General features: G+C 43.6%; 1 protein-coding gene across 4 annotated transcripts in view; it reads left to right on the top strand.

Annotated features, from left to right (window-relative positions):
• The window catches only part of ATP10D (ATPase phospholipid transporting 10D (putative)), a 107,450-nt gene that overhangs the window by 17,035 nt on the left and 69,188 nt on the right, over window positions 1-21,227 (top strand). Inside the window, exons 3-4 of one of the 4 annotated variants that reach the window (XM_073342118.2) lie at window positions 5,774-5,867; window positions 15,325-15,385. The exons of 2 other annotated variants lie outside the window; for them this stretch is intronic. The gene's annotated coding sequence lies outside the window, so the exon portion shown is untranslated. Of the gene's footprint in view, window positions 1-5,773; window positions 5,868-15,324; window positions 15,386-15,424; window positions 16,098-21,227 lie in introns of those variants that run through there. One more of the 4 variants, XM_073342119.2, reaches the window with a different exon arrangement.

Below are 21,227 nucleotides of genomic sequence, written 5' to 3'. Positions count from 1 at the left end.
TGCATCTTTAAAAAGGAGTACTTGTGGCACCTTAGAGACTAACCAATGCCACAAGTACTCCTTTTCTTTTTGCGAATACAGACTAACACGGCTGTTACTCTGAAACTTGCATCTTTAAGAACACAGGACTCTTCAGAAAGTTGCAAGTAGGACCATCTTTTTCCAACCAAAAATTATCATTGGTGATACTGAAAGGCCAGTAGTGATCCTGAGGAACCCAGCCTACCTCTTATTCCCCTGACTCATGAAGCCAGACACTGGCCACTTTGACATCACCACGGAAAGATTCAGCTACCAACTCCATGGGTGCAGAATGATAGTGGAATGTGCTTTCTGTAGATTGAAGGATGCTGGCAATATTTACTCACAAAACTGGATCTTAGTGAGAAAAATATCCCAATGGTTATAGCTGCCAGTTATGTTCTTCATAATTAAGGCTATGATTATGTGCTGCCTGAGAAGCCCCATTATCTCCCTCTCCTTTTTCCTGTTGGGACTCCTCAGTCTTTCTCCTGTCTGCCATATTCACCTTCCAGGCTCTCTGTTCATGGTCTGATGCAGCACTGGCTTGCAGGATCCTGAACATATCCTCCCTAGTCTGCTTCTTTCTCCTCCTCACAGAATCAGCTGTTCTGTGGTTGAGGAGGGGGCACCCCTCAAGTCCTTAACAACAGCAACTACAGATAAAACAGACAGCTGTATTAGTGGATTTACAGTCACAACAGACAGGGAAAGATACGTTGCAGAATGACATGCTTATTGACTCTTTATCTTTGGAGCGCCTCAGCACGGCACCGCTCTCCAGCTCCAGCCATGGTAAGTATGGCCTGGCAGGGCAAGGGAGGAAGCAATGACAAGGGAAATCTTCAGTTGCATGAAACAATAACATTTCGGACTCTATTTCCTTACTTATGAGTATAGGTCAGTGGCACTGAATACTGGCACTATTTTCAACAGACAGTGGAGAGATTAGCTGATACCTCACTCCTGAGGGTTACAAAGGCGTAGAGAACACAGCTGCTACTGGCATCCTGAAGCTGCCTGGGCCTGTATGCTGCTAGTCCCTTTACTGCAACAGTGTCTACTGTAGTCCTCATGGAGTGGCATGGGGAAGTATTCTACTACGGAGGAAGAAATAAGGCTGCCATCCCTGGAAACCTTTGACAGAGGATTGCAGAGAATCTCTTGAAAGTTTCATCAAGATCTCTCCAGAGGATAAAAGAGACAGCCTTAGAAATATAAACAAACTGCTCCAACCCACCTCATGAAGCCATTCCTACGGGGGAATGAAAAGCAGATATCAACTCTACCTCTGTTTGTCGTTCCACTATTCTTCTCTTATGAGTCAAACAATGAAACCTGTATCCTGCTGACTTGAGGCTGGGCCGTGCGCCATCTTCTTGTTTAAATGTTGTAAGGAAAAATGCATGCACAGACTTACCCAAGGTTCCTTCCCCTTTATCAGGCTTGACCTTGCTTGGCTGGTGTGACCAATTAGACTGCAGTGGATTGTGAAACAGGTACTGACTCATGGCACAGCTGGATGCCCCTGCCGCCTGTCCCCCTTCCTCCTCCTCACTCTCACTGTTTACAGCAGGGATCTCTGTCTTGGGCTTCTTGGAGGTATCCATGGTGGTCTGCAGGGTGCTGGTGAGGTCACAGCAAGGATAGCATGCAGCTCATAAAAGTGGCAGGTCTGCAGCTGACTTTGTGGTATGCTTGCTGCAGTTCCTTTGGTTTCAAGTGGCATTGCTGTTGATCCCTCTCCTACCCCTTCACCTGTATCCCCTATTCAACCTTTCATAGATGTCCACTTTTCTACAGTTGGCTCATAGCTGTGCCTGCCTGGCCTCTTCTCCCCATGGGAAGTCCAATATCTCCTGTCTACTTTAGGCAGGAGTGCAGTGCACATCTAGTGCATGGAGCCAGCACTTTTCATCAGGCAACTGCATGCAACAAGGGAAAGCTGCTAGCTGTGCTCATCAAGGTGGACAATCAGGAAAAGGCATTTCAAAAAAATGCAGGGTTTTTAAAGGAGTGTATGGCTTCCAGTTTCCATGACCTCTGGGCAGTGGAGTTCACAATTATGACGAGCAGTCACTGTCAGGCATTGTGGGACAATGCTGCTGTAGGACTGCTAGGGTTGATGTAGATCATGCAGTGTGTACACTCACGTCGACCTCAGTGGGGTGATCGTGGCTCAACACCATTCAGGGAAGTGGTTTTACTGCCTCACCATAACAGAGCGCTTATGTCAGTCAGAGACAAATTTGAGTTTAGACACCTGCACAAATAGATTGATACAAGGTGACTGTGACCCGGTGTGCCTGTGGTAGCCCTTACAGAAAATGCTGAGGTCAGGGCAAGCTGCAAAAAGGAGAACAGATACTCTCCAAACTGGTGGTTAACACTGAAGTTAAACTCACCAACCAGTCACAGACTGTACTTCTGATCCCCCACACTGGTTATCAAGAAGTTAAAAAAAGAAATCACACAGCCCCCTTGTTGCATTCCAGTTCTCTGGCTTCCAATCAGCACCTAGGTCCAGTACAGTGAGAAGTTATTTAAAAACCTCTGCTCACTGTACAAAATGTTATTCTGAACCCCAAAGGGCTTCTTTTCTATGCCACATTGCCAGGTCACTATTAGGTTGGATCTTACCCAAAATACCATGCTGCCAGCCAATCATTTAGTGTCTAAAATTAAAGGTTTATTATAAAGAAAAAAGAAAGAACAAGAAGAGCGTTGTTAAATGGTAAAGCAGTCAGATACATACAGAAACTTCAAACTCCACATATCAGCTCTTAGCAGTATTGGTAGTTTGTTGGCTTGAAAGTCCCACAGGAGCACATCCACAGCTTGGGTGGGTCATCCAGTCCTTTATTCAAAGCTTCATTTATAGAAAAGTTACCCCAGAGGTAACAATTAGGAATGAAGACAAAATGGAGATAGTGCAGCTGCCTTTTATAGTTTTTGGCCAGGCAGCCAAATACTTTGTCCCAAACACAAGCTTCCCAGCACATTACATGGAAAAGCCTTAGAGCTCTCTGTCCACAGGCATACCACATGCCTTGCTGACTCATAAGGTGTACTCCCTGGTTCCTTTCTCTGGGTTCTTCAAACAGGGTAGGCAGTGCTGAAGCCAATCTGTCTGGCGGTGTCTCCCAGATGCACAGCACAAGTGGGAATTCTATCCAATCTCCGGACCTAGGATGGTGAGGAAGGAGAGGCCTATTCTTCATTTCATAAGCTCCGGTAAGGACCAGGGAGGCAAGTGGCATGTGCAGGGAAACGTCTGTCTTCACTCCTTGTGGAATGCCTTAGGCAAATCTTGCATGGCCCAGAAGAGAAAGGTTTAAAATCTTCTAAAATGCCCTAATGCCATTAATCTCCTCCCTGTGAGGCTTTGCCTTCACTGGTATACCACATTAGCTAACACAGTTTGTAGTTTTCACATTTATTATTAATATAAAGGTAAGTTCTTGGCTTCCCCCTAATGTTCACCTTGACCTGCTAAAACTTGTAAAAACTACAGTCTGTCTTCACTAAGATTTTACTATGTGTTACCTAATACATGGTAAGAAAACCCCCTTCTTCCTTGTATGGACAAATCCTGAAAGAGACAAATCCTCCCTGGCATCTCAAATCATCCTCCTCATTATAAATGTCAAACTCATCCAGTCAGGAAACAGAAATAATACCATGTGAAATAAACAACCAATAATTAATTCCATGTGGTATATACAAGAACAACTAGCCAACTCACCTTGTATTTTGGATATTGAATATCAGTGATCTGTTCACAACCAATATAGAGAGGGTACAAAAAGTTGCTGAAAAATTCATTGGGTAAAATGAAATGAAAAAAAAACATCTGAGAATAATCACAATCTGTTTGTAGATCTTCAACAAGCGGAAAGAAAGTCTACATTTGTTGATAGATTATTTGATGTGAATGACTGGCTCAGCTTTCTTTACTATCCAGTAAAATGGATTCATAAAATGAAGATGCAGAGTTAAGGTTATTTTATGGGCCAGATATAATTGGCTGATAAAGAAACTTGCAGAATTACATAGATGATGTATACAATGATACTGTGGAAATACAAGCGTTCTTAGTTTGCACATCAAAGCCATTTTGATGCACAATAAAATTCTTATAAATTGTAGCAATGTAAAGAGGCTAATAACATGTTTATAGCTAAAGATAAGATAAGGCTGAAGATTAGCTATGGAGAATTTTCACCACATTGTAATAAAATGGGATAAGTCAACATACAGTGAGACAAGCCCATCCCTGGTGTTATTCTACTGAGCTGAGACTAGAAATCATGGTCTTCTCTCAGCTCCCACCCTGCACACTTTTTCATGGGCTGAAAGGGAGTGGCTATTGCTGCGGTGTCCCCCTCACCCAGAGCTCTTGCTCTGTGTCTACTACGTAGGAAGCCCTGATCATTATCCCATCATGATAGCTCAACTTGGCCTAGAATAAATTCAGTATCTAAATTGGGCTATGCTGATGGGATACTAATTGGGGCTCCCAATATTATAGTTACAGTTGCAGAGCTAGAGCTCCAGACAAGGGGGACACAGAAACACCTATCTTTCATGGACCTTTGGTGTGCTGGACTAGGAGTCAGGAATAGATCATGAGTAGGGCTGCAGATTTGTCCCAGTGTTTATAATAAAAAATCACAGAGCAATCATGGTACAGTTAGTTAAAAATCACAGGTTTAGGGGGAAATGGTGTGTAAGGTCATGGGAATGCCATTCAAAGTGTGTGTGTGTGGAGGCTCCAGTCCTGTGGGGCTGGGCCCAGCTTGCGACTGCAGGCATTGTATCGTGGTGAATGGAGTCAAAGGACCACTCAGGTTTGGCCCCGCTGCCCCTCCATCATGATGGGGTGCGGGGTGGCTGAGACAAATTTGAGTGAGAGGTGCTGCAAGTCTGTGAGTCAGGTCGCAATGCTTGCAGTGGAAAGCCAAACCCAGCACTGTGGACAGAAGTCACAAGAGCCATCACTGCTGGGTGAGTTTATTACAATTGCATACACAAAGACAAGTCACAGATAAACAGAAACATCATAGTATCTGTGACATTTTTACCTCTGTGAAAACCCTGCAGCCCTAATCATGAGTTTTTGTCTAAGCTCTTCTACTTCCTGGTGTTAATTCTGTGTGGGAGCTCTTGTTATTGAGCAATGCCTCTTACTTCTAACTTAGGAGAGAAGCAAGTATTATTCACCAGTTTTACAAATAAAGTAACTGAAAGATCACTTTCTGACAGAGCTGGCAATAGAACTGAAGTCTCTCCAATGCGTGGGACTGCCTTTCAGGATGAAAGTGCCAAACCTACATGCTTGGCTGTGCTGCCTGTAACCACTACACTACACCACATTCCTCTCTAGGGGTAAGCACAGAATAAAATCCAGGGTTCTCAGCATTCCTCAGCTGTGTCAAAAATAGATGTGTAAACCGCTGACAAAGTGTGAGGATATTATAGAGGATAATAACCGACTATGGCAACCATTTATTCCTTTGCTCAAGTTATAGTGTTCCAACATGCTGATGACTAATACAGGGGGTCAATATGGTTTCATGTGATATGTAGCTGTTGAAAGATGAGTGGAGAATGAGGCATAGGTCCTCTGCCAGAGGTGGGAACAGAAGTCAGTTCAATCCCTGGCTTTGTTGCAGACAGCCTATGTGCTACAAGGAAATTCACTTAGACCAGAATTTTTTCCCCTTCTTTTTTTCTTTTTGTCCTTTAATAGTGTTACATGGGATCCTGTGGGAGAGAGTGAATGGGTTGTAAAAGAAAGTGAAGAGCTTGTACATTTCAGCAGCTGTGGAGTTGACAGCATAAAGGTATGTGTGTTAACACAGTGTATTAGGGCACTGCTGAAAGAGGGCAGAGATAAGGTTTCATGGGCAACCTTAACTGTGCATTTTCCCCGGTTTTCAGAAGTTTGAGTTTTGCTCAAGTCAGCATTCTGCAAGGGGATGACATACCACCAAGCATCCTTAACTCTGCATTAACGTCGCTTGGTGTAATTAAATATAAATCTGCATGAAAACTGTAACATTACTTAGCAGATGAATTTTTAAGGCATCCGTAGAATCAGGAATGCAAGATAATATATGAAATATAAGCTGTAAGAGTGAAATTCAGGCTTCCCTATTAAAGCCTAATTACTTGGTCTTAATGTAGGGAACTAAGCAGAGTTAGGCTGGGCAGGTTATTAAACTGCTGAGTAAGAGATTAAAGTCCAGGGCTCCTTGGTAGCATTCTCTGAAATGCTTCCAGTTCCACATGCAGGGATGAGACGATAGTGTAAGGAGGAGGGGTTTAGGTTTATTAGGAACTGGGGAACCTTTTGGGAAAGGAGGAGCCATACAAGAAGGGGCTCCACCTAAACCAAAATGGAACCAGGTTGCTGGTATGTAAAATTAAAAAGGTAAAAATTAAGAAGAGTTTTTAACTAAGGGCCGGGAGAAAGCCCACAGGTACAGAGGAGCACATGGTTCAGACAGAGACATCGCAAGGATGTCTATTAACGGAGATTCTCTATATCCTAGAAAAGAGGAGAGGATAGACGTTGATAAAGTACAGGTAGGAACTGAAGAAAAACAGTCAAATGAAAAAGAGTCCCATTCAATTACATCCCCTAACAGTAGACAGCTAAAAAGTGAAAATTTTATAAGTATATACAAATGCTATAAGTCTAAATACTAACATGGGTGAACTAGAGTACATGGTTTTAAGTGGGAATATTGATATAATAGGCATTGCAGGAACCCCATCTCAAAAAAGATATAGAATTGGAAAAGGTACAGAGAAAGGCAATAAAAATGAGTAAGGGTATGGAACAACTTCCATGTGAGGAGAGGTTAAAAAGACTGGGACTGTTCATCTTGGAAAAGAGATGACTAAGGGGGGATATGATAGAGGTCTATAAAATCACAGAAAGAAAAAAGTGTAGAGAAAGTGTACAGGGAAGTGTTATTTACTCTGTCACATAACACAAGAACCAGGGGTCATCCGATACATTTAATAGGTTGCAGGTTTAAAACAAACATAAGGAGGTACTTCTTCACACAATACACAGTCAACCTGTGGAACTCATTGCCAGGGGATACTGTGAAGGCCAAAACTATAAGTCAGTTCAAAAAAGAATAAGGCTATGTCTACACTGAGCACCTTACAATGGCGTGATTGTGCCGCTGCAGCCGCGCGGTTGTAACATGCACAGTGTAGCTGCTCTTTGTCGCTGGGAGAGACCCCAATGAGGGGCAGTAGCCTCATTGACGGGAGAGTGGCTCCTGCCAACGAAGCGCTGTCCACGCTGGTGCTTTTCATCGTTAAAACTTTTGTTGTTCAAGGGGTTGTTTTTTCACACGATTGAGCAACAAAAATTTTAATGACGAAAGTGCCAGTGTAAACAAAAAGTCCATCAATGGCTATTAGCCAAGATGATCAGGAGGCTGTTAGCCAAGATGATCACCCATTCTCTGGGTGTCCCTAGCCGCTGCCTGCCAGTAGCTGGGAGTGGACGATAGGAGATGGATAAGGGAATAGAGAGTATGCTTATAAAATTTGTGGGTAACACCAAGATGGGAGGGTTTGTAAGCACTTTGGAGGACAGGATTAGAATTCAAAACTACCTTAACAAATTGGAGAACATAAGAATGGACATATTCAGTCAGACTGGTCCATCTGGCCCAGTATTCTGTCTTCCAACGTAGCCAATGCCAGGATACTGGGCTAGATGAACTACTGATCTGACCCAGTATAGCCAGGGCCGTCCTTAGGATTTATGGGGCCCTACACAGTATTATTAAACTGGTGCCCCGATGCCCGACGGCAACCTGGGCTTGCAGCCCAGGGGAGGAGGGACGAGGTAGCAAGGATATTGAGCCACTTTATTGTGGTGGAGAGTCACAGTTCCCTGCAGAGACCCCCATACCCTCTCCCTCATGCAGAATGTGTGGCTGCCGTGCATTTGGCTCTGTCAATATGGAGCCTGCCAAAGGACACTGCAGCACATGCTGCGTGTGTGGGAGCAGACCTGCTCTTACCCAGTGTCAAGGGCGGGGGGGTGAAGCTGCGGCTTAGGGAGGCTAGCTGTGGCCCCACCCATACTCCAACCCTGCTCAGTCCCAGACCCTTCCCCAACTCTGCCCAGGCCCCGCCCCTCCCCACTGTCTCCCTCCTCTCTTCCCTCCCCCTCCCTGCTCTCCCCCTTCAAGCCAAATCTCTGAACCCAAGTGAAGCAAATGACATTAGAAAGAAATTACAGAAGGGTGTTTTTTTCACAATAAAATGGAGCATGTTTTCCATTGCATGCCAAAAGGTGAAGACTGGACATGTAGAAGGTACCTAATTAAAAGCTCTAAATTTAGGAATAAAAAATATCAGTCACAGGTATTTTGATATACCCTGAAGTTTGTCAGAGATTTATTTGCAAAACCTTTGTATTAAGGGCAAGTCAGCTGTCCTGCTGAATACAATCTTAAATATTAAGGAATACATGATGCATCTCTTCTCTGTTTTACATTTTCTTAATCAGTATTTCTGAGCTGAATTTATATTGTAAATATACTCTTAAGTCTTCAGAAAGTAATCATTCCAGATTACTACATATTTAACTCACTGAAACAAAGACATTATTTTAAATTAATCAGTCACAGAGTTTTAGTGTGTTTATAACAATGTTCATTGCTTTTAGAAAAAGGGAACACTAATTTTCTTTGTGTGATCTCCATAACAACAGACATGTTTATGAAATTTTACCAACTTTAAAAAAATATGTTTCCAAAGATTTTAGACATAACAAAGGATTTTATATCTTACTAAGGTACTGATTTTGCTGGAGGGTTCTCTTAAAATTAGTTCATGAAATCAGAAGTAAAGAAAGGGAAACTCGTTTGTCCAGCTATGTGGAAGGAAAGGGGTGTTTTCTCTTTACGGCTAGCATCTCTTCAAAAGGGGGGTGAAGGGAGAAAGGGATGGACAGAAAGGACAAGAAGACTTTGGAGGCAAGTTTTTTTATACTATAGTAATTAAATTTAAAATGTGTATTTTAGATAAGAGTGGTCTTTTGAAGGATTTATTTAAAAAACTACATGTCTGAAGATCCAAGCATTTAAGGTTAAAGATGAATACTCAGATTGTGGATCTAAAAACCTATGCAAGTATTTTTAGAGATGTGACTTTATAATCTTCAGCAATCTTCTAATGAAATATTTTTAAAGCAAATTTTAAACTAAGGTCCTATAGACTAACATGTTCTGAGTAAATATTACAGTAATGCACAACTGTTTTTGTTAGTAAATTCAGAAACTGACAGTATATACCTATGGGTTGGCAAATACCTGTTAAATGGCCCCATTACCAATTGACAGGTTTCAGAGTAACAGCCGTGTTTCTTTCTCTTCAACAAAAACTGGCCTGATAAAAGATATTACCTCACTCACCTTGTCTCTCTCTCATATCCTGGGACCAACATGTCTACAATAACACTGCAAACTAAATATTTACGTTGTGGGTCAAACCTCTGGCATATAGGCATGCATGTGGTAGGGAGAACACATCTAGATACAGGTGTCAGTTTTTTATTATGATTTAAATAGTGATATTGGGATTGTGCCTGAGGGCCCCAGTCAAGATTGGGACCCCATTATAGTAGGCTCTGTACAGCCCAAAGAAGTTTTCTAAAACTCATCCCTCCCGCCCCTCCAGAAGATGGAGTCAGAGTACGAATTTCTCCTCAGTTCCTTGTAAATGGACACAGTCTGAGATGTGATTTACTTGAGAAGAATATTTGTGTGTGTATCTGTGTTTTGGGGGGAGTGACTGTGCAGGAGATAAGAATACAACAGTTATGTTTGGACTCCCTAACAGGTGTTTGAACAGGATTTATTGGCTCATTCAGATACCTGTTATTCAACTCTAAACAAATGATTTGATAACATGGGCAGTTTCTCCACAGCTAGAGGCAAAAAGAAAAGGAGTACTTGTGGCACCTTAGAGACTAACACATTTATTTGAGCATAAGCTTTCATGGGCTACAGCCCACTTCATCGGATGCACAGAATGGAACATATAGTAAGAAGATATATATATATATATATATACACACACACACACAGAGAACATGAAAAGGTGGAAGTAGCCATACCAAGTGTAAGAGGCTAATTAATTAAGATGATCTATTATCAGCAGGACAAAAAACATTTTTGTAGTGATAATCAAGATGGCCCATTTAGACTGTTGACAAGAAGGTGTGAGGATACTTAACATGGGGAGATAGATTCAATATGTGTAATGACCCAGCCACTCCCAGTCTCTATTCAAATCCAAATTAATGGTATCTAGTTTGCATATTAATTCAAAAAGAAAGATTTATGTAACACTTAAACATAATGAGCACTTGGAAGAAAGGAGGCCTTTATTAAAGAGCAGCTGCCTCTCTCCCTTTAACTAAGGTGTGAGAGCTCATAATACAAGCACTTTTCTACACAGACATTTTGCAAAGTTTCTCTTTATTACTAGCCCCATTTTAGCTCTAAGGGTGTTAATGATATTGGACAGTCTAATCTGCATATTAACTACCAGCTGAAGTTGGCACTCTAAACACTGATTAGCCACGCTCTGGGTTAGATGACAAGGTGCTTAAAATGCCAGTCAGCAATTACTTTCTCACTAATTGCACTGTTTGCCAAGATCCAGACTGCCGAGTGTTTTGTAACCAAGAGTTTGCATATAGACTGCTGGTGGAACAAACGACGTGTCTGGTCAAGGAAGAAAGGAGAGCAGCAGAATATGGACCTTGGACTTCAGAAAAGCAGACTTTGACTCCCTCAGGAAACTGATGGGCAGGATCACCTGGGAGAATAACATGAGGGGGAAAGGAGTCCAGGAGAGCTGGCTGTACTTTAAAGAATCCTTATTGAGGTTGCAGGAACAAACCATCCCAATGTGTAGAAAGAATAGTAAATATGGCAGGTGACCAGCTTGGCTTGTTTTTCCACTTTATGCATCCGATGAAGTGAGCTGTAGCTCACGAGAGCTTATGCTCAAATAAATTGGTTAGTCTCTAAGGTGCCACAAGTACTCCTTTTCTTTTTAGTGAAATCCTTGCTGATCTTAAACACAAAAAAGAAGCTTACAAGAAGCGGAAGATTGGACAAATGACCAGGGAGGAGTATAAAAATATTGCTCAGGCATGCAGGAGTAAAATCAGGAAGGCCAAATTACACTTGGAGTTGCAGCTAGCAAGAGATGTTAAGAGTAACAAGAAGGGTTTCCTCAGGTATGTTAGCAACAAGAAGAAAGTCAAGGAAAGTGTGGGCCCCTTACTGAGTGAAGGAGGCAACCTAGTGACAGAGGATGTGGAAAAAGCTAATGTACTCAATGCTTTTTTTGCCTCTGTCTTCACAAACAAGGTCAGCTCCCAGACTGCTGCACTGGGCAGCACAGCATGGGGAGGAGGTGACCAGCCCTCTGTAGAGAAAGAAGTGGTTCAGGACTATTTAGAAAAGCTGGACAAGCACAAGTCCATGGTACTGGATGCACTACATCCGAGGGTGCTAAAGGAGTTGGCGGATGTGATTGCAGAGCCGTTGGCCATTATCTTTGAAAACTCATGGCGATCGGGGGAGGTCCCGGAAGCCTGGAAAAAGGCTAATGTAGTGCCCATCTTTTAAAAAGGGGAAGGAGGAGGATCTGGGGAACTACAGGCCAGTCAGCCTCACCTCAGTCCCTGGAAAAATCATTGAGCAGGTCCTCAAGGAATCAATTCTGAAGCACTTGGAGGAGAGGAAAGTGATCAGGAACAGTCAGCATGGATTCACCAAGGGCAAGTCATGCCTCACTAACCTAATTGCCTTCTATGACGAGATAACTGGCTCTGTGGATGAGGGGAAAGCAGTGGATGTGTTATTTCTTGACTTTAGCAAAGCTTTTGACATTGTCTCCCACAGTATTCTTGCCAGCAAGTTAAAGAAGTATGGGCTGGATGAATGAACTATAAGGTAGACAGAAAGCTGGCCAGATCATCGGGCTCAATGTATAGTGATCAATAGCTCCATGTTTAGTTGGCAGCCAGTATCAAGTGGAGTGCCCCAAGGGTCGGTGCTGGGGCCAGTTTTGTTCAATATCTTCATTAATGATCTGGAGGATAGTGTGGATTGCACCCTCAGCAAGTTTGCAGATGACACTAAACTGGGCGGAGTGGTAGATATGCTGGAGGGTAGGAATAGGATACAGAGGGACATAGACAAATTAGAGGATTGGGCCAAAAGAAATCTGATGAGGTTCAACAAGGACAAATGCAGTGTCCTGCACTTAGGACGGAAGAATCCCATACACTGCCACAGGGACCGAATGCCTAGGCAGCAGTTCTGCAGAAAAGGACCTTGGGGTTACAGTGGACGATCAGCTGGATATGAGTCAACAGTGTGCCCTTGTTGCCAAGAAGGCTAACGGCATTTTGGGCAGTATAAGTAGGGGCATTGCCAGCCGATGAAGGGATGTGATCATTCTCCTGTATTCGACATAGGTGAGGCCTCATCTGGAGTACTGTGTCCAGTTTTGGGCCCCACACTACAAGAAGGATGTGGAAAAATTTGAAGAGTCCAGCGTAGGGCAACAAAAATGATTAGGGGGCTGGAGCACATGACTTATGAGGAGAGGCTGAGGGAACTGGGTTTGTTTAGTCTGCAGAAGAGAAGAATGAGGGGGGATTTGATAGCTGCTTTCAACTACCTGAAAGGGGGTTCCAAAGAGGATGGATCTAGACTGTTCTGAGTGGTACCAGATGACAGAACAAGGAGTAATGGTCTCAAATTGCAGTGGGTGAAGTTTAGGTTGGATGTTAGGAAAAAATTTTCACTAGGAGGGTGGTGAAGCACTGGAATGGGTTACCTAGGGAGGTGGTGGAATCTCCTTCCTTAGAGGTTTTCAAGGTCAGGCTTGACAAAGCCCTGGCTGGGATGATTTAGTTGGGGATTGGTCCTGCTTTGAGCAGGGGGTTGGACTAGATGGCCTCCTGAGGTCCCTTCCAACCCTGATATTCTATGATGCTGTAAAAAGAAAAGGAGAACTTGTGGCACCTTAGAGACTAACAAATTTATTTGAGCATAAGCTTTCGTGAGCTACAGCTCACTTCATCAGATGCATTCAGTGGAAAATACAGTGGAGAGATTTATATACACAGAGAACATGAAACAATGGGTGTTACCAAACACACTGTAACGAGAGTGATCACTTAAGGTGAGTTGTTACCAGCAGGGGATGGGGGGAGAAACAGTTTCCAGCAGTTGACAAGAATGTCTGAGGAACGGGGTGGGGGTGGAGAGGGGCAAATAGTTTTACTGTGTGTAATGACCCATCCACTCCCAGTCTTTAATCAAGCCTAAGTTAATTGTATCCAGTTTGCAAATTAATTCCAATTCAGCAGTCTCTCGTTGGAGTCTGTTTTTAAATTTTTTTTTTTTTTTGAAGAATTGCAACTTTTAGGTCTGTGAGTGACCAAAGAGATTAAAGTGTTCTCCGATTGGTTTTTGAATGTTATAATTCTTGACGTCTGATTTGTGTCCATTTATTCTTTTACGTAGAGACTGTCCAGTTTGACCAATGTACATGGCAGAGGGGCATTGCTGGCACATGATGGCATATATCATATTGGTAGAAGTGCAGGTGAGTGAGCCTCTAATAGTGTGGCTGATGTGATTAGGCCCTATGATGGTGTCCCCTGAATAGATACGTGGATACAGTTGGCAACGGGCTTTGTTGCAAGGATAGGTTCCTGGTTAGTGGTTCTGTTGTGTGGTATGTGGTTGCTAGTGAGTATTTGCTTCAGGTTGGGGGGCTGTCTGTAAGCAAGGACTGGCCTGTCTCCCAAGATCTGTGAGAGTGATGGGTCGTCCTTCAGGATAGGTTGTAGATCTTTGACGATGCGTTGGAGAGGTTTTAGTTGGGGGCTGAAGGTGATGGCTAGTGGTGTTCTGTTATTTTCTTTGTTGGGCCTGTCCTGTGGTAGGTGACTTCTGGCTGCTCTTCTGGCTCTCTCAATCTGTTTCTTCACTTCAGCAGGTGGGTATTGTAGTTGTAAGAATGCTTGATAGAGATCTTGTAGGTGTTTGTCTCTGTCTGAGGGGTTGGAGGAAATGTGGTTGTATCGTAGAGCTTGGCTGTAGACAATGGATCATGTGGTGTGGTCTGGATGAAAGCTGGAGGCATATAGGTAGGAATAGAGGTCAGTAGGTTTCCAGTATAGGGTGGTGTTTATGTGACCATTGCTTATTAGCACCGTAGTGTCCAGGAAGTGGATCTCTTTTGTGGACTGGTCCAGGCTGAGGTTGATGATGGGATGGAAATTGTTGAAATCATGGTGGAATTCCTCAAGGGCTTCTTTTCCATGGGTCCAGATGATGAAGATGTCATCAATATAGCGCAACTAGAGTAGGGGCGTTAGGGGATGAGAGCTGAGGAAGCGTTGTTCTAAGTCAGCCATAAAAATGTTGGCATACTGTTGGGCCATGCGGGTACCCATAGCAGTGCCACTGATTTGAAGGTATACTTTGTCCCCAAATGTGAAACTGTTATGGGTGAGGACAAAGTCATAAAGTTCAGCCACCAGGTTAGCCGTGACATTATCAGGGATAGTGTTCTTGACGGCTTGTAGTCCATCTTTGTGTGGAATGTTGGTGTAGAGGGCTTCTACATCCATAGTGGCCAGCATGGTGTTTTCAGGAAGATCACCGATGGATTGTAGTTTCCTCAGGAAGTCAGTGGTGTCTTGAAGACAGCTGGGAGTGCTGGTAGCGTAGGGCCTGAGGAGGGAGTCTACATAGCCAGACAATCCTGCTGTCAGAGTGCCAATGCCTGAGATGATGGGGCGTCCACGATTTCCAGGTTTGTGGATCTTGAGTAGCAGATAGCTCACCTTAAGTGATCACTCTCGTTACAGTGTGTATGGTAACACCCATTGTTTCATGTTCTCTATGTATATAAATCTCCCCACTGTATTTTCCACTGAATGCATCCGATGAAATGAGCTGTAGCTCACAAAAGCTTATGCTCAAATAAATTGGTGAGTCTCTAAGGTGCCACAAGTATTCCTTTTCTTTTTGCGAATACAGACTAACACGGCTGCTACTCTGAAACCTATGTTTCTGTGGTCTCTCATATCCCAATCAGTGTGTGTGCGCGTATTTTACCCCTCACACTTCTAAAACAAACAAAAGGAAAACACCACTGCTTTTGCCAAGCCTACTGCTACTCAGTAACTCCTCTTATATGTTCATTATTTTCTCTCAGTTTCTAGGGTTGCTGTTTTAAAATGGGTGAAATTTTTACCTTCGGGGAAATTCAAATAATCGTAAGTGAAGTTTTTAATAACTCATTCAAACACACATGTCGCAAGAGCAATTTAAACACTGCCCTAAAAGAATTCCCAACATAAGAAAGCCGCCTCCGCCTCCAAATCAACGCAAGTTAGCAGGTCTGCAGCTTTGTTAAAACAAGTGGTGAACGTCATTACCTCCACGAAATTTTGCACCGTGAATGGGCGCACATGCCATTTCTCCCCCTCAACGCCGTACAGAGCACGGGGATAAGGGCAGAGTGGAACAGCGGAGAAGAAGGAAGGAAGAGGGGAGAGGACAGATCAAGAAAAGGGAGCAGACAGTAAGCAAAGAGCAGAAGCCAGGAAAGGTAAAACTAAAGAGAAGCGAGGTCCGGAGAGAAGAGTGAACATACTAGAGCACAGAAAGGCTGCGGGGCTCCCACCAGAGGGAGTGAGGGAGAGCCGCTCAAGAGGTGCCTGGAGGAGACGTCAGAGGGGGCGAGGCCGGGCTGCGATTCGCTGCTCCCTGCAGCCCCCCGGGGAAGGAGGATGTCCCAGCCGAAGCCTCGCGAAGGCAGGGACCTGGTGCTGAGTGAGGCGCGGGGCGCAGCGGCGCTGGATTCGGCCCGCAGAAATGGCTGGGGCAGAAGCGCCTTCCGCGTGACCTGGCCACGCTGCGCGGCCGCGTCTCCGCCGCGGTTTGGGGGCTCGCGGCCGTGACGCTGGGATGCGCGTAGCGGGACTGGTAAGCGTGGAACCCCTGCTGCTAACTCTTTCCTTCCCCCCCGGCCCCCGCGCGTCTTCCTTTGGGCTGGGGCGCTCAGGTTCCTGCTGAAGCTTGTGGTGGTTTGCCCGAGGAGCAGCGTGATAATCCCTCAGGAGTGCCCCATAGGTTGATTCAGGCCATTCGTCCCGCATGATTTTCTTTTAACTACCCCCGGATTATGTTTATTTGTGCCCCATAGGAGTGAATGCATTACCTCTATTTTCTGAATGCAGACAGCCCTACATCTTCTGTAGGAAGGTTACACTAGGCCGTGCGGGGGTGGGGGTGGAAGAGAAGCATGAAATACAGTCAGACTCTGCGTATATTTTGTAGCCGATTCTTTTCCCTCATTGGCGTTAGTGGGGGGGTTACAAAAGTACCAATGATAAGGTATGTAAAAGCAAAACCTAGATTTGGTGTTTGGTGGAACTGCTTTATATTTATGAAGATAAAGGAGAACCTGTACATTAATTCAGAGAGACAATTGCTGGTTTGCCTGTGGTTGTGGTGAGGTCTTGCACTAGGCCCTATACAGTGTACACATTTCATACCAGACTTCTTTTGTATTGGGCTTGGCCAACTACTAATACGTTATTAAACATGCTAGAACTGAGGGCACAGTCCAAGTGAAGATCCTAGTCTGTGGTGTTATGGTCCAGTCACAAAGAATTTAGTAACTGCGCTGGCCCTTTTCCTATCTCTCTGTGCCCCTAAATGTGGGGAAGGAAGCAGAATCATAGAATATTAGGGTTGGAAGGGACCTCAGGAGGTCATCTAGTCCAACCCCCTGCTCAAAGCAGGACCAATCCCAAATTTTTGCCCCAGATCCCTAAATGGCCCCCTCAAGGATTGAACTCACAACCCTGGGTTTAGCAGGCCAATGCTCAAACCAAGAGAAAATAATAGCTAGGAAAGTGTGTGGTTATTGTTGATTTCAGTCTGTAAACAATTAATAAAATATTGTGTACCTTCAGACTAGGAAACCTTCAGTCTCTGCTGCCGTAGCTTAAGCTACGGCAACTATCATCTTTTCATGTGCTGTAATATATATACTGCTTACTGTATTTTTCACGCCATGCATCTGATGAAGTGGGTTTTAGCCCACGAAAGCATATGCCCAAATAAATTTGTTAGTCTCTAAGGTGCCACAAGGACTCCTCGTTGTTAGTGCCCAATGTATGAGACCTTTGAAGGATCAGACTCAAACTGCCTCAACAGTTCCATGGAAAAATTGATGATCAGAAAAACAAATATTTTCTAGTCAAGTTTAAGTCAGAACTTAATTATGAACAAAGTAGAAAAGTTTGCCAGTATAGAAATAGGTACAGTCCTGGAAATCTTCTGCAAATGGGAATACAGCATGTGCAGTTCTTTCAGTGAAATCTGAACTCTTTAGTCAGATAAAGTTTTAACTGAGTAGAAGGAAAAGGTGGATGAGGTAATATCTTTTATTGGGCCAACTTCTGCTGGTGAGAGAGGCAAGCTTTCAAGCTATACAGAGCTCTTCTTCATGTCTGAGAAAAGTACTAAGAGTGTCACAGCTAAATAAAAGAGTATTGTACCTTTTCCAGACCTGTAGAAGAGCTCTGTATAGATCGAAAGCTTATTTCTCACTAACAAAAGTTGGCTCAATAAAAGATATTACCCCACCAGTTGCCTCTCTAATATCCTGGGACTGACACTGGCTACAAAACCACTGCATAAATAGTGCAGGGTCATGCCCGTGGGTCTCAGTGGAGTGTTAATCATTCTGTAAGAAGAGATACTACAATGCAGTATATTTGACCTTTGAATTTCAGTATTAAACTCAAAGATTTTAACCTGTCTGCTCATTCCCTTTGGGGCACCTGCCATTGGCCACTGTCAGAGGACAGGATACTGGGCTTGATGGACCTTTTGGTCTAACGCAGCATGGCTGTTCTTAGATGCATTGGTTGTAGCATAAGAGAAGTCCTGTTTTTACTAATTCAGTAGCTTTCTTTTGCTTTGAAAAGCATGTGATCTAGTCTATATACATGCTAGTATTATGGAAAACTCTGTAGTGTTGCTGTTTAGCATTATCGTCTCCATGTTACTCTTTTAATTGATAATACAAGGGATTATGTGTAAATGTCAGACAATGGAGAACTTGAAGTGAAACTTACTTATATTATTTTAGGAGCTGCTTCCTGTCAGACGTTTCCTTTTTATGTAAATGTAGTCCATTGAGCTTTGCAGAAAGGCAGAAACCTTAATCTAGAAAGTGAAAGTTTGAATTGGATTTTTTTTATTATTATTTGTCACAGACATTAGGGAGAGGGACTGGTTTTTTTTCCATATTTTGTAGTAATTAAGGATTTAGTCCCTGCAACTTGTAGCAAGTAGGCAGACGTGGGCACACACGGGGTCCTATTGAAATCCGTGGGTCTTCATGTGGTCACAGAGAAGTACCTGCATAAAATAAGTTTCAGAATCGGGCACTTCATCTAAAATTGAGCACAAAAAGTTGCTTAAAATTACACAGAAGTAATAGTTCCTAAAGGGGAAACTGTTGTGCTGCAGTTTTGGATATTGAACAGTAGAATTTATTTTAATGCTATTTTAATACTTCTATATAGTATCTGAGCACCTCAGAATCTTTAATATATTTAATGTATTGGATCACCCCTGTGAAGTAGGGAAGGGCTATTTTCCCCACTTTGCAGATAGGGAACTGAGGCACGGAGACACTTGGGGTATGCCCACAATACAGTGCCTTAGCTGTTCCAGTATAGTATCTATAGTGTAGAGACTTGCTACAGCGATGGAATGGCTTTTTCACACCTCTGAGTGACATAGCTAGGTTGACCTAAGTTTTAGGTGCAGACTAGGCCTAAGTGACTTGTCCAAGGTGTCACGGGAAGTCTGTAGCAGAGCAGGGATTTGAATCCAGGTCTCCCAAATCCTAGGCTATCCTAACCACTGGGTCATCCTTCAAACTATTGTACTGTCGTTATCTAATAATGGATCCTCACAACTGACCTATGAGGAAGGTATTATTTACAGGAGGAAAATCTGAGATAGAGAGATGAAAGCTGAAATTTTCAAAAATGGTCACTGATTGTGGATGCTGCAGTTGAGAGCTTTGGGTGCCCAGCATCTCTGAAAGGGTATGTCCACTCTATGACATCTTTTCCTAGCAAAGACGAGGCCAAAATCTCTAGGGAGGTACCAAAAACCTTGACCTTAGTGACTAACTCAAGGTCACAGCATAAGTCAGTGGAAGGCCCACGGTTAGAACCTGGGAGGTTTTTGGTCTCTGTCTTGTGTTTAGGCCACTACACCATACAGTTTCATTTTTTAGCAATATGAGAAACTAAAATAAAAACTATTTGTGGTTGAGCTGTGAGATATTGTTGGTAGTGAGCCTACTGAACTTGTTTCAGAGGTCTGAAGCTGTTCTCGTTCAACAAGCACGCTTTACAGTGTTACAGCACCTTTTGTAGTGGTTAAAGTGGATTCACAGGTTATTCCTGTCAAGAATATCTTCGAACAGTGGACAGATGTGTATTATTACAGCCAAATGTACTGATTGTCTCTCACCTGGTAGGCACTTCAGCTTTGTCATTGATTCATTGCAGAATTGGACAATTAAATTTCACTTTTATCTTTAATTCCATTGTACAGTATACTGTTTTGCGGACCATCTGTGTCATGGCAGCAAAAATTCCCTTACAATAACAACACGACTTCTCTGGATATTGCTATGCAATCTCACACACACACACACAATTCTGCTCTTGCATTATAACTTAAGGAAAGCCCAAAATATAGTTGGTGCCTCACTGTATAAAAAGAAGAGATGGTTCTTGCCTCTAGGGGATTACAAAGTAAATGTAGGCTGACAGAGCTATGGTGCTGAGAGATGTGAAAAATCCACATCCCAGAGCACCGTAGCTATGCCAGCCTAGCCCCCTGTGTAGACGCAGCTAGGCTGATGGAATAATGCTTCTATCAACCTAGTTATGGCCTCTCAGGGAGGTACTGTTTCTACAGTGACAGAAAAAAAACTTTTGTCGCTATAGACTGTATCTACGTTATGGGGTTATGCCGGCATAGCTACGGTTCTGCAGGTGTGCTACTATAGACCCCATAGTGTAGATCAGGGATCGGCAATGTTTTAACCTGGCAGGCCGGGTCAGTTTGTTTACCTGCTGCGTCCGCAGGTTTGGCTGATCGCAGCTCCCATTGGCCACGGGTCGCTGCTCCAGGCCAATGGGGGCTACGGGAAGCTGCAGCCAGCACATCCCTTGGCCCACGCCATTTCCCGCAGCCCCCATTGGCCTGGAGCAGCGAACCGCGGCCAGTGGGAGCCGCGATCGGCCAAAGCTGCGGACACGGCAGGTCAACAAACCGGCCTGGCCCGCCAGAGGGCTTACCCTGGCAGGCTGTGTGCCAAACGTTGCCAATCCCTGGTGTAGATATAGCCTCAGACTTCTAAGAATAATGGCCAAGGGGAGAAGGTGGCTGTTTCTGCTAAACTGAAAGCAGTGATATAATTAGTGTTGACAGTTAAATTGCCATTAGCTTTGGAGTTAACGTCCCATTGAAATGAATGGGTACTTCATTCCTCGCATTTTAGGGAAAATAACAGTACACTGGTTCACATTTAGAAAGCTATATTCAAAAGAAGGACTAAAATGTTTGTTTTCTTTGAGGATGACCCACAGAGGATTTTTTTTTTTCCAAATGTGGGTTGTGCCCTTTTTCTCTTTCTAAGAAGACCTGAAGGGTATTTCCCCAGCTTGTTTTTTACATTAAAATTTCAGGTCTTACTTGTATAGCTTGTTTTGCTTGTGGGTGGCAATTTTACTATCAAAAAGAAAAGGAGTACTAGTGGCACCTTAGAGACTAACCAATTTATTTGAGTATAAGCTTTCGTGAGCTACAGCTCACTTCATCGGATACATTCGGTGAAGTGAGCTGTAGGTCACGAAAGCTTAGGCTCAAATAAATTGGTGAGTCTCTAAGGTGCCACAAGTCCTCCTTTTCTTTTTGCAGATACAGACTAACACGGCTGCTACTCTGAAACCAATTTTACTATCGTTGTACTAAGTGTAGTTCTGCCAGTACAGTTGCGTCCACACTAGG

Source organism: Lepidochelys kempii, chromosome 4 (genome assembly GCF_965140285.1).
Source record: "Lepidochelys kempii isolate rLepKem1 chromosome 4, rLepKem1.hap1, whole genome shotgun sequence".
NCBI lineage: Eukaryota > Metazoa > Chordata > Testudines > Cheloniidae > Lepidochelys > Lepidochelys kempii.
This window is presented reverse-complemented; position numbering and strand designations above follow the sequence as displayed.